The sequence below is a fragment of the Xyrauchen texanus genome, chromosome 31 (assembly GCF_025860055.1).
Source record: "Xyrauchen texanus isolate HMW12.3.18 chromosome 31, RBS_HiC_50CHRs, whole genome shotgun sequence".
NCBI lineage: Eukaryota > Metazoa > Chordata > Actinopteri > Cypriniformes > Catostomidae > Xyrauchen > Xyrauchen texanus.
The window spans coordinates 21,272,287-21,281,726 of record NC_068306.1 but is presented as its reverse complement, the minus strand read 5'-3'; the positions used below and the strand labels follow the sequence as shown (position 1 = coordinate 21,281,726).

General features: G+C 47.8%; 1 protein-coding gene across 2 annotated transcripts in view; it reads right to left on the bottom strand.

The window, feature by feature from the left end:
• Positions 1–9,440, bottom strand: part of LOC127624720 (tetratricopeptide repeat protein 1-like) — a 472,844-nt gene that overhangs the window by 371,856 nt on the left and 91,548 nt on the right. The gene's annotated exons all lie outside the window — the stretch shown is intronic.

Below are 9,440 nucleotides of genomic sequence, written 5' to 3'. Positions count from 1 at the left end.
ATTTGAGAACACATGCAAATTTAGCTAGACCATTCTGAAAATAGCGTGATCTGAGCAATATATCTCGCACAATTTATGATACCACTGTTGACAGATTTAACTGCTAATTTGAAATATGTTCTTTAATCTAAATCTTGACCAACCGTATTGGAGATTACTGTATTTCCCCATTCAAGTAGATATGACCTCTACTTTCATGCCATTTGAATCCATAGAAATAACTGCCTGGGAGCATTCCAAAGATGACTGCAGAGTGGACTCTCTTGCCTTGAAATGAACTTTGTGTAAAGCAATTAATGGAAAGGAGGCAGCGAGAACCGGCTTAACAATATAAATAATATTTAATATAAAACTGAAACAAAAAGACAAACACACAGAGGTGTCGGACAGCTGTCCTTAAATCTCACTCTCTGTCCCACTGCAGTCTCCAGTCGGCCTTTATCCCTCTACTTTATAGAGTCTTGATTAGCCTGATTGGGGCTGTGTGTATAGAGTCTTGATTAGCCCGATTAGGGGCCGGGTGTATAGAGTCTTGATTAGCCCGATTAGGGGCCGGGTGTATAGAGTCTTGATTAGCCCGATTAGGGGCCGGGTGTATAGAGTCTTGATTAGCCCGATTAGGGGCCGGGTGTATAGAGTCTTGATTAGCCCGATTAGGGGCCGGGTGTATAGAGTCTTGATTAGCCCGATTAGGGGCCGGGTGTATAGAGTCTTGATTAGCCCGATTAGGGGCCGGGTGTATAGAGTCTTGATTAGCCCGATTAGGGGCCGGGTGTATAGAGTCTTGATTAGCCCGATTAGGGGCCGGGTGTATAGAGTCTTGATTAGCCCGATTAGGGGCCGGGTGTATAGAGTCTTGATTAGCCCGATTAGGGCTGAGTGTATAGAGTCTTGATTAGCCCGATTAGGGCTGGGTGTGTGCCTTATCACACTTTGATATAGCTCAGTGAAGAGGTCTTTATTGTGATTGAAGCATGTTGTGGCAGCGGGGGCGTGGTCAAGCGCCCGTCCGGGAGAGAGAAGCGGTAAGGGCGCTCACACCTGGGCCAAATTATGACTAACACCTGTCTCTAATTGCAGTAGAGTGAGGAGAGCGGTTAAAAAGCCAGCAGCCTGAGAGCAGAGGGAGCCCCCGACCAGAACAAACCAACCCAGTGCGCTTATGTTATTATATGTTTGGTGTGTAAATTATTGGAAGAGATACGGCAATTAAAGCCTTACCCTTTTTGTTGAAACCTTTGTTTCCTGTCCTGCTTCCCGTGAGAGTCTCACACTGGTGCCGAAACCCGGGATATTAAATTAATAATGGAACAGAGTCGCCCCATAGAGTCCTCCCAGCTGGCTGAAGTCCTCCAGTCCCTCGCGACACTCCACCAGAGCCACCAACAATCCCTGCTTGAGCTCCGGCAAGACCAGGATCGCCGTTTTTTCGAAATCATGCGGGCTCAAGCAGAGGATCGGCATGCCATCCGGAGCCTCCTCAGCCAGGAGGCCGCTCCAGCCGCAGCCGCGACCCCGGACACCCGCGCCACATTGCCCCCACCCGCGTTACAGAAAATGGGGCCGGCGGACGACCCAGAGGCCTTCATCGACCTCTTCGAGAGGACGGCGGAGATTTGGGGGTGGCCCCAAGACCAGTGGGCAGCCCGATTAGTCCCTCTCCTGTCCGGGGAAGCACAACTCGCGGCCCAACAACTGCCGGCAACAAGCCTCCTGGCTTACAACGATCTGCGAAGAGCCATCCTGCAACGGGTTGGTCGGTCCCCAGAGGAAAGTCGCCAACTCTTCCGGGCCTTAAAACTGGAGAAATCCGACCGCCCGTTCGCGTTCGCCCAACGGCTCCGTGATGCGTGTCGGAGGTGGCTGCTTGCGCGGGACCGCGGCGTCGAGGAGCTCGTCGACCAGGTGGTACTGGAGCAGTTTGTCCAGCGTTTGCCCCGGAAGACGGCCGAGTGGGTCCAGTGCCACCGCCCGGCGTCGCTGGAGGAAGCCGTCCGGCTCGCGGAGGACCACATGGCGGCGATTCCGAGGGCGGATGAGCCCTCTCTGTCTGTCTCCCCTTCCCCTGTGTCTTCCCCTGTTTTTTTCCCTCCCCTCTTCCCTCTCGCTCTGCTCTCTCCCCAGGGTCCGTTCCTGCCCCCCGCAGGCGTGGAGCGTTCGCGCGCCCAGCTCCCCGGTCTTGGGAACACCCACCAAGCCCTTCTCCATCCTTCAGCCGCTCTCCTCCTCAGGTGGGGGCGCCCGCCAGCACGGGTGCGGCCGCAGCGTCTGGGCCGGTCTGCTGGAGGTGCGGAGACCCGGACCACTTCCGGGATCAGTGTCCGCTGATGGAAATAGGGGCGGTGGTACGGGTCTCCGATGTTCCACAGACTGCCCCCGATCGAGCTGGAGCGTATCGGATTCCGGTAAGAATCCAGGGGGGTACATACCAAGCTTTGTTGGATACCGGCTGTAACCAGACCACCATCCACCAACGCTTGGTTCAACCCGGGGCTTTGGGCTCAGCTAAACTGGTGAGGGTAAGGTGTGTGCACGGGGATATTCACAAATATCCCGTGGTGACTTTGGCGATCAAATTCAGGGGAGAAAAGCATAGTGTAGAGGCAGCGGTTAGTCCCCGCCTCACCCATCCGCTAATTCTGGGTACAGATTGGCCAAATTTTAGGAAATTATTGGAGGGAGTTTGCGCGGATGGGTCCTGCGTGAAAGTGAAGGGGTGTGTGATGTGCGAGGCTTTGGCGGGGGAGGCGGAGCCAGGGCCGTCCTCTGCTGCTCCGAGTGACGTGGGAAGGGGCGAGGTGGACGCTCCTCCCCTCCGGGAGTTCCCGGAGGGGGACTTCCCCTTGGAGCAGTCGCGGGATGAAACCCTTAAGCACGCCTTTGACCAAGTGAGAGTAATCGATGGTCAACAACTCCGGCCGGGTGTCGCCGTCTCATATCCGTACTTTTCGCTGATCAATGATCGCTTATACAGGGTGACGCAGGACGCCCAGACAAAGGAAAAAGTAACTCAATTGTTGATTCCACGGAGCCGTCGGGAAATGGTTTTCCAGGCGGCTCACTATAATCCTATGGCCGGTCACCTAGGGGAACGAAAAACACTTCTCCGTCTAATAGCCCGTTTCTATTGGCCGGGCATTGGCGGTGACGTCCGCAGGTGGTGTGCGGCGTGCCGTGAATGTCAGCTGGTAAACCCACCGGCCACCCCAAAAGCGCCATTGCGCCCTCTACCATTAATCGAGGTCCCCTTCGAAAGAATTGGGATGGACCTCGTCGGGCCATTAGAACGGTCGGCACGCGGACATCGCTTCGTGTTAGTCCTAGTGGATTACGCGACGCGGTATCCGGAAGCAGTGCCTCTGAGCAACATCTCCGCACGCAGTGTTGCAGGGGCACTCTTCAAGATAATCTCCCGGGTGGGGATCCCGAAAGAGATCCTCACCGACCAGGGCACAACGTTTATGTCACGAACACTTCGCGAACTTTACGAGCTCTTGGGCATCAAATCGATTCGCACTAGCGTTTACCATCCTCAGACAGATGGCCTAGTGGAACGGTTTAATAAAACGCTCAAGAACATGATTCGTAAATTCGTACACGATGACGCTAGAAATTGGGATAAGTGGCTAGACCCCCTGTTATTTGCAGTACGAGAGGTCCCGCAAGCCTCCACCGGGTTCTCCCCGTTTGAGTTGTTGTACGGACGACGCCCACGCGGGGTCCTCGATGTCATCCGTGAAAATTGGGAGGAGGGACCTTCTAATGCCAAAAATGAAATTCAATACGTTCTTGATCTTCGAGCAAAGCTCCACACACTGGGGCGATTAACACAAGAGCATTTGCTCCAGGCTCAAGAACGCCAACGCCGGCTGTATGACAGGGGTGCTCAGCTACGGGAATTTGCACCGGGAGATAAAGTGCTTGTATTACTCCCAACATCGAGCTCAAAATTACTCGCCAAGTGGCAAGGACCGTTTGAGGTCACACGACGAGTAGGGGATCTCGATTATGAAGTCAAACGTACCGATAGAGGGGCGCGCGTCAAATATATCACCTCAACCTCCTGAAATTGTGGAGGGAGGAGGCGGCCTCTGTGACGTTGGCCACGGTAGTTCCGGAGAGGGCGGAGCTCGGACCGGAGGTAAACAAAAACTACAATCTTAACACTCCGGTCACTTGTGGGGACCAGCTCTCACCGCGGCAGCTCACAGAGGTTTCCGAGTTACAAAAAGAGTTTGCGGACGTGTTTTCCCCTCTCCCGGGCCGTACGAACCTCATACAGCACCACATCGAGACCGAGCCGGGCGCGGTGGTGCGTTGCCGCCCCTATCGCTTACCCGAACATAAAAAGAAAGTCGTTCGGGGAGAATTAGATGCAATGCTCGATATGGGCGTAATAGAGGAATCCCACAGTGATTGGTCCAGCCCGGTTGTTCTTGTTCCCAAGAGTGATGGGTCGGTTCGGTTCTGTGTGGATTACAGGAAAGTCAACGCGGTGTCTAAATTTGACGCGTACCCAATGCCCCGTGTTGATGAACTGCTCGATCGGTTAGGTACTGCTCGATTTTACTCGACCCTGGATTTAACAAAGGGCTATTGGCAGATCCCCTTGACACCAATGTCCCGCGAGAAAACAGCCTTCACCACGCCGTTTGGATTACACCAATTTGTGACGCTTCCTTTCGGTTTGTTCGGGGCCCCAGCCACGTTCCAGCGACTCATGGATCGGATCCTCAGACCGCATACCGCGTACGCCGCTGCCTATTTGGATGACATTATCATCTATAGCAATGATTGGCAGCGGCACATGCATCATCTGAGGGCCGTCCTGAGATCGCTGCGACGGGCGGGGCTCACGGCAAACCCTAAGAAGTGTGCGGTTGGGCGTGTGGAGGTACGGTATCTGGGGTTCCACTTGGGTCATGGCCAGGTGCGTCCCCAAATTGAAAAGACTGCGGCGATTGCGACTTGCCCTAGACCTAAGACCAAAAAGGGGTGAGACAGTTCCTGGGGCTGGCTGGCTATTACAGAAGATTTGTGCCTAATTATTCGGACGTCACCAGCCCGCTGACTGATCTCACTAAAAGGGGGCTCCAGATCCGGTCCAATGGTCGGAGCAGTGTCAACAGGCGTTTACGCAGATTAAAGCTGCACTTTGTGGGGGACCGCTTTTACATGCACCTGATTTTTCTCTCCCTTTTATTTTGCAGACGGACGCTTCAGACAGAGGGCTGGGGGCCGTACTCTCGCAGCTGGTGGAGGGGAGGAGCGCCCGGTGCTGTACATTAGTCGGAAGCTCTCCTTAAGGGAGACTAAGTACAGCACCGTGGAAAAGGAGTGTTTGGCCATCAAGTGGGCGGTCCTCACCCTCCGTTACTACCTGCTGGGGCGGGCCTTCACCCTCTGTTCGGATCATGCCCCACTCCAGTGGCTCCACCGCATGAAGGATACTAACGCCCGGATCACCCGTTGGTATCTCGCTCTCCAGCCTTTTAAATTCAAGGTGATCCACAGACCGGGGGTGCAGATGGCTGCCGCCGACTTCCTCTCCAGAAATGGGGGGGGGGGAGTGGTAGGCAGGCCGGATGACGCCCCGGCCTGAGTCGGGCGGTGGGGGTATGTGGCAGCGGGGGCGTGGTCAAGCGCCCGTCCGGGAGAGAGAAGCGGTAAGGGCGCTCACACCTGGGCCAAATTATGACTAACACCTGTCTCTAATTGCAGTAGAGTGAGGAGAGCGGTTAAAAAGCCAGCAGCCTGAGAGCAGAGGGAGCCCCCGACCAGAACAAACCAACCCAGTGCGCTTATGTTATTATATGTTTGGTGTGTAAATTATTGGAAGAGATACGGCAATTAAAGCCTTACCCTTTTTGTTGAAACCTTTGTTTCCTGTCCTGCTTCCCGTGAGTCTCACACATGTCTTTTGACCAATCAGTATCCAAGACTGGAACTGTCCATTTTTTTATAATGTGTCTCAAATAATTTAACAGTCTCTTCTCATATGATAAAATAATTTAAACTTAAATTAGCATTGTATTTCATACCGAACCCGTCTCCCAGCCTGGTTTCAGACCTTGCTGGTTTTAGAGGGGTTATGGGTACATTTCAGCAGGTCATGCTGTAGACCAGCTGAGCACCAGCAAACCAGATGAAGCCAGAAGATGGGAATTTAGTTAGTTAGTTAAGTAGTAACCCCTATACGCTGCATATTCTGTCAAAGATTCCTTTCTCTAATTCACTAATTATTGAAAGACTTTTCGCCAAAGAGGCAATAATTCATAAGTTGATGTGTAGGGCCCTCTGCTGACTGGAGCAGTGAATACAGCAGCTCCACATATCTGTCATAAAGGTGTGGACACCTTGGAAGTCATGTGTTCATAGCGTAAATATGGGTGGGTCCAAGAATACAGTGGAACATTTGCATCTAATCTCTGTACTGCTTTGATTAGCAATAGATTGTTGTTCATCTACCGGATATGCTGGAGGGGTGTCCATCTATCCAGTCTGCCTTCTCTATTAAAGCCTCAAAAGAATGGAATGACATCCCAACATCAGTTAGAGAATTAAATAGTTATAATGGATTTCGTTCTTCTTTTAAAACTTGGCTTTTTAGCATGCAAATATGTCAACATTGATTTTATTTTATTTTATTTATTTATTTGATTTTCTGTGGTTTTGGAAATTGTAGGGTTTGTTGATTTTTGTTATGTTTTGATTAAATTGTTGTATTTACATTGTATTTTTAGGTTGCCTATTGTACATCTGGCCTAGGACTGCAGATGAAAACTAGCCTTTTGGCTAACTCTGGCATATTTTGACTTGTCATGTTAATATGCATTGTCCTTATAATAAATTAAATCTCTAAATCTCTAACCTGATAAATGAATCCCATAGAATCACACGTCTTAGGGAGGAGGGGTGTTTCACCAATTAAGCCGTTTTGGCTAAGTACTTTAAATGGGTAGTGCAACCAAAAATGTAATTTTATCATTCCCTCATGTTGTTGCAATCCATTTGACTTTCTTTGGTGCAATGCAAAAAGGGATGTTAACATCTTTAGTGCTGTCATAGGGGTTTTGAACGACATAAAGGTGAGTAACGGATAACAGAAAAGTTCAAGACGAAGGGCAGATTATTAACCTGAATAATCTGATCCCCCTCTGTCTCTTTCTCTCCCATAAATCCAACGCTCTGTATCCTGCTAGGTCTCACGTCTCATGTGGCCTCTGGGAGACAGAAGCACGGGCCCCTCAGAGCCTTACACATCCTCCAAGGGCCAATGAATCACACGGAAAAAGCAAAGGAGCTTTAGGTAAAATAAATCCTTCAAAATGGTATGGTGTCATTGTTTTGAAAGGATACACTCAACATGATCACTGCAGTTATTTTTCTCAAAGAAAGTAACACTTTCATGAGAAGAATTGGTTGGTGAAATATCTAAGTGGATCATTGAGATGGAATTTCATTAAACTAAATCACTGTTTTGTTTTCTTTATTGCTGTGGTATGATGTTTTTTAGGATCTGTCGCTATACTAATGTTGAGGGAAAGGTCTCAATATGAGTGTTTTCCTAAATGACTTTTTTGCGTATATGCATCAGAGTATTACAAGAGCCAGGAGATCCAGTATGTGCACACTGAAATGAAAAACAGAAAATCCAAAATTGATTTACAGTTGAGACAAGACAAGACTTGCTAATTTGGCTGTCCACAAATGTCCAGACAGCTCAAATTTACAAGAAACCATGAGGTAAAAGACCTCAAAACTCTCCAACGTCTCCAAGTTGTTTAGGAATAATGCATGCAGAAATTGTATGTATTTGTTTTCTTTGTGGGCAGTAATGAGTTGAAACTGACGTATAGATGTATGCCGTAGGATGTTGCTCTTCAACAGCTGGAGTCAGTGAATGGTTTGTATTCTCAATGCTTAAATGAGTTAAGAATGCTTTACTTACTACAGGAGTGAGTAAAGAGTTTTCTTTGACACGTATTTTTTTTTCCGAGTAAGCTCCAGAAACCACTGAACGAAAGCTCAAGATTTGAAAGAATTGCTGTTTATCAAGTTTATAAAAAAAGAAAAGAAAAAGATACTTCCATGGGAAAAATGTGTTGCTAAGGCCACATCCACACTAGTCTTTTTTCTACTAGTTTGTTTTTAGTTTCCTAACATAATTGTTTTCTAAAGTATGCAGTAATGGTGAGCGTTTTTGAAGTGGTGTTCCAAGAGAGGATATTTTGTTCAACACTTGTTCACTACAAAAAAGTCTTTAAAAAACTATTTTTGTTGGTGGAGCAAAAATAAACAAAATAGCTGACCATGCCAAGTGATTGATATTAACTTACTATTTAGAATTGTTGTATACGAACAATGTCATACTCTCAATCTTTGGTGATGAAGGGGTAGTAACAAATTTAAACAGTTGGCTTTTATATTTTCATTGTACTAAAGCAAAAATAAATTATTTAAAATATTATCTGGAAATTTTTACTTTGTATTAAGTTGACAGCGTATCTTTTTTAACACACTATTAGAGTAATTTTAGTATTTTTATTTAAATTAAAATATAAATTTATTTGTAGATTTTAGGCACCAGAATGAAACAGTAATAATGTTGAATTGAAGTAAACCCTTTTAATTGTTTTTTTGTTCAAAATATCATAGAATTATGGTGTCAGTCCATTTATTATCTTCCTCGTTTGCAGCTCGATACATCATATCTGGTTATATTTGATTTCAGATGTGTAAGGAGCATGTGTGTGTTTTTATTTACCATTAGCTCCCACCTTCAGAGATCCATACTGACATGAAAAAGAAGCCTAAAGAGACCCAGACTCATGTGCCAGGATTTAATATGATCTACAGAATCGAGGATGTTCCGCCTTGGTATCTCTGTGTGGTGTTGGGACTGCAGGTACACATACATTTTCATTCTCACCCATTCAACAACCCCATCCCTTCTAAACTTTCCCATATTTTTACAAACTTCCTCTATGTCTCCAACACTACCTGAAATGCTTTAGTGGAACTATTACTGTGCCATTCCTATTGGTTGATGCTATGTGTGTGGGGCGGGATCAGTAACCATTTTCACTTGTGTGGGCATCACTACTCTCGTACAGACCACGTTTGGTGTCAGGTGAGTTATCCAATGTGTGTTTTTGTATGGAGCGTTTAGATTGTGCTGTTGTTGTGTAATTGTTTCGTTACCATCATGTTGCTTCTGTTCCAGGCAAGTGCCTTTGCCTTTCTCGTCCCTGCTGAGGCAATTCTGAGGCTCGACAGATGGAAGTGTCCTTCTGAAGGTACGTTGTTTCAAACAGTGCTAGGGGAAGTACACAGTTAGAGACAACAATTTGAAACTGAATGCATTGGTTTCGAGACATGTTTTTAAAAGTTGATGGATAGTTCACCCAAAAGTGATGTCAAATCCAGAGGCGATTCTA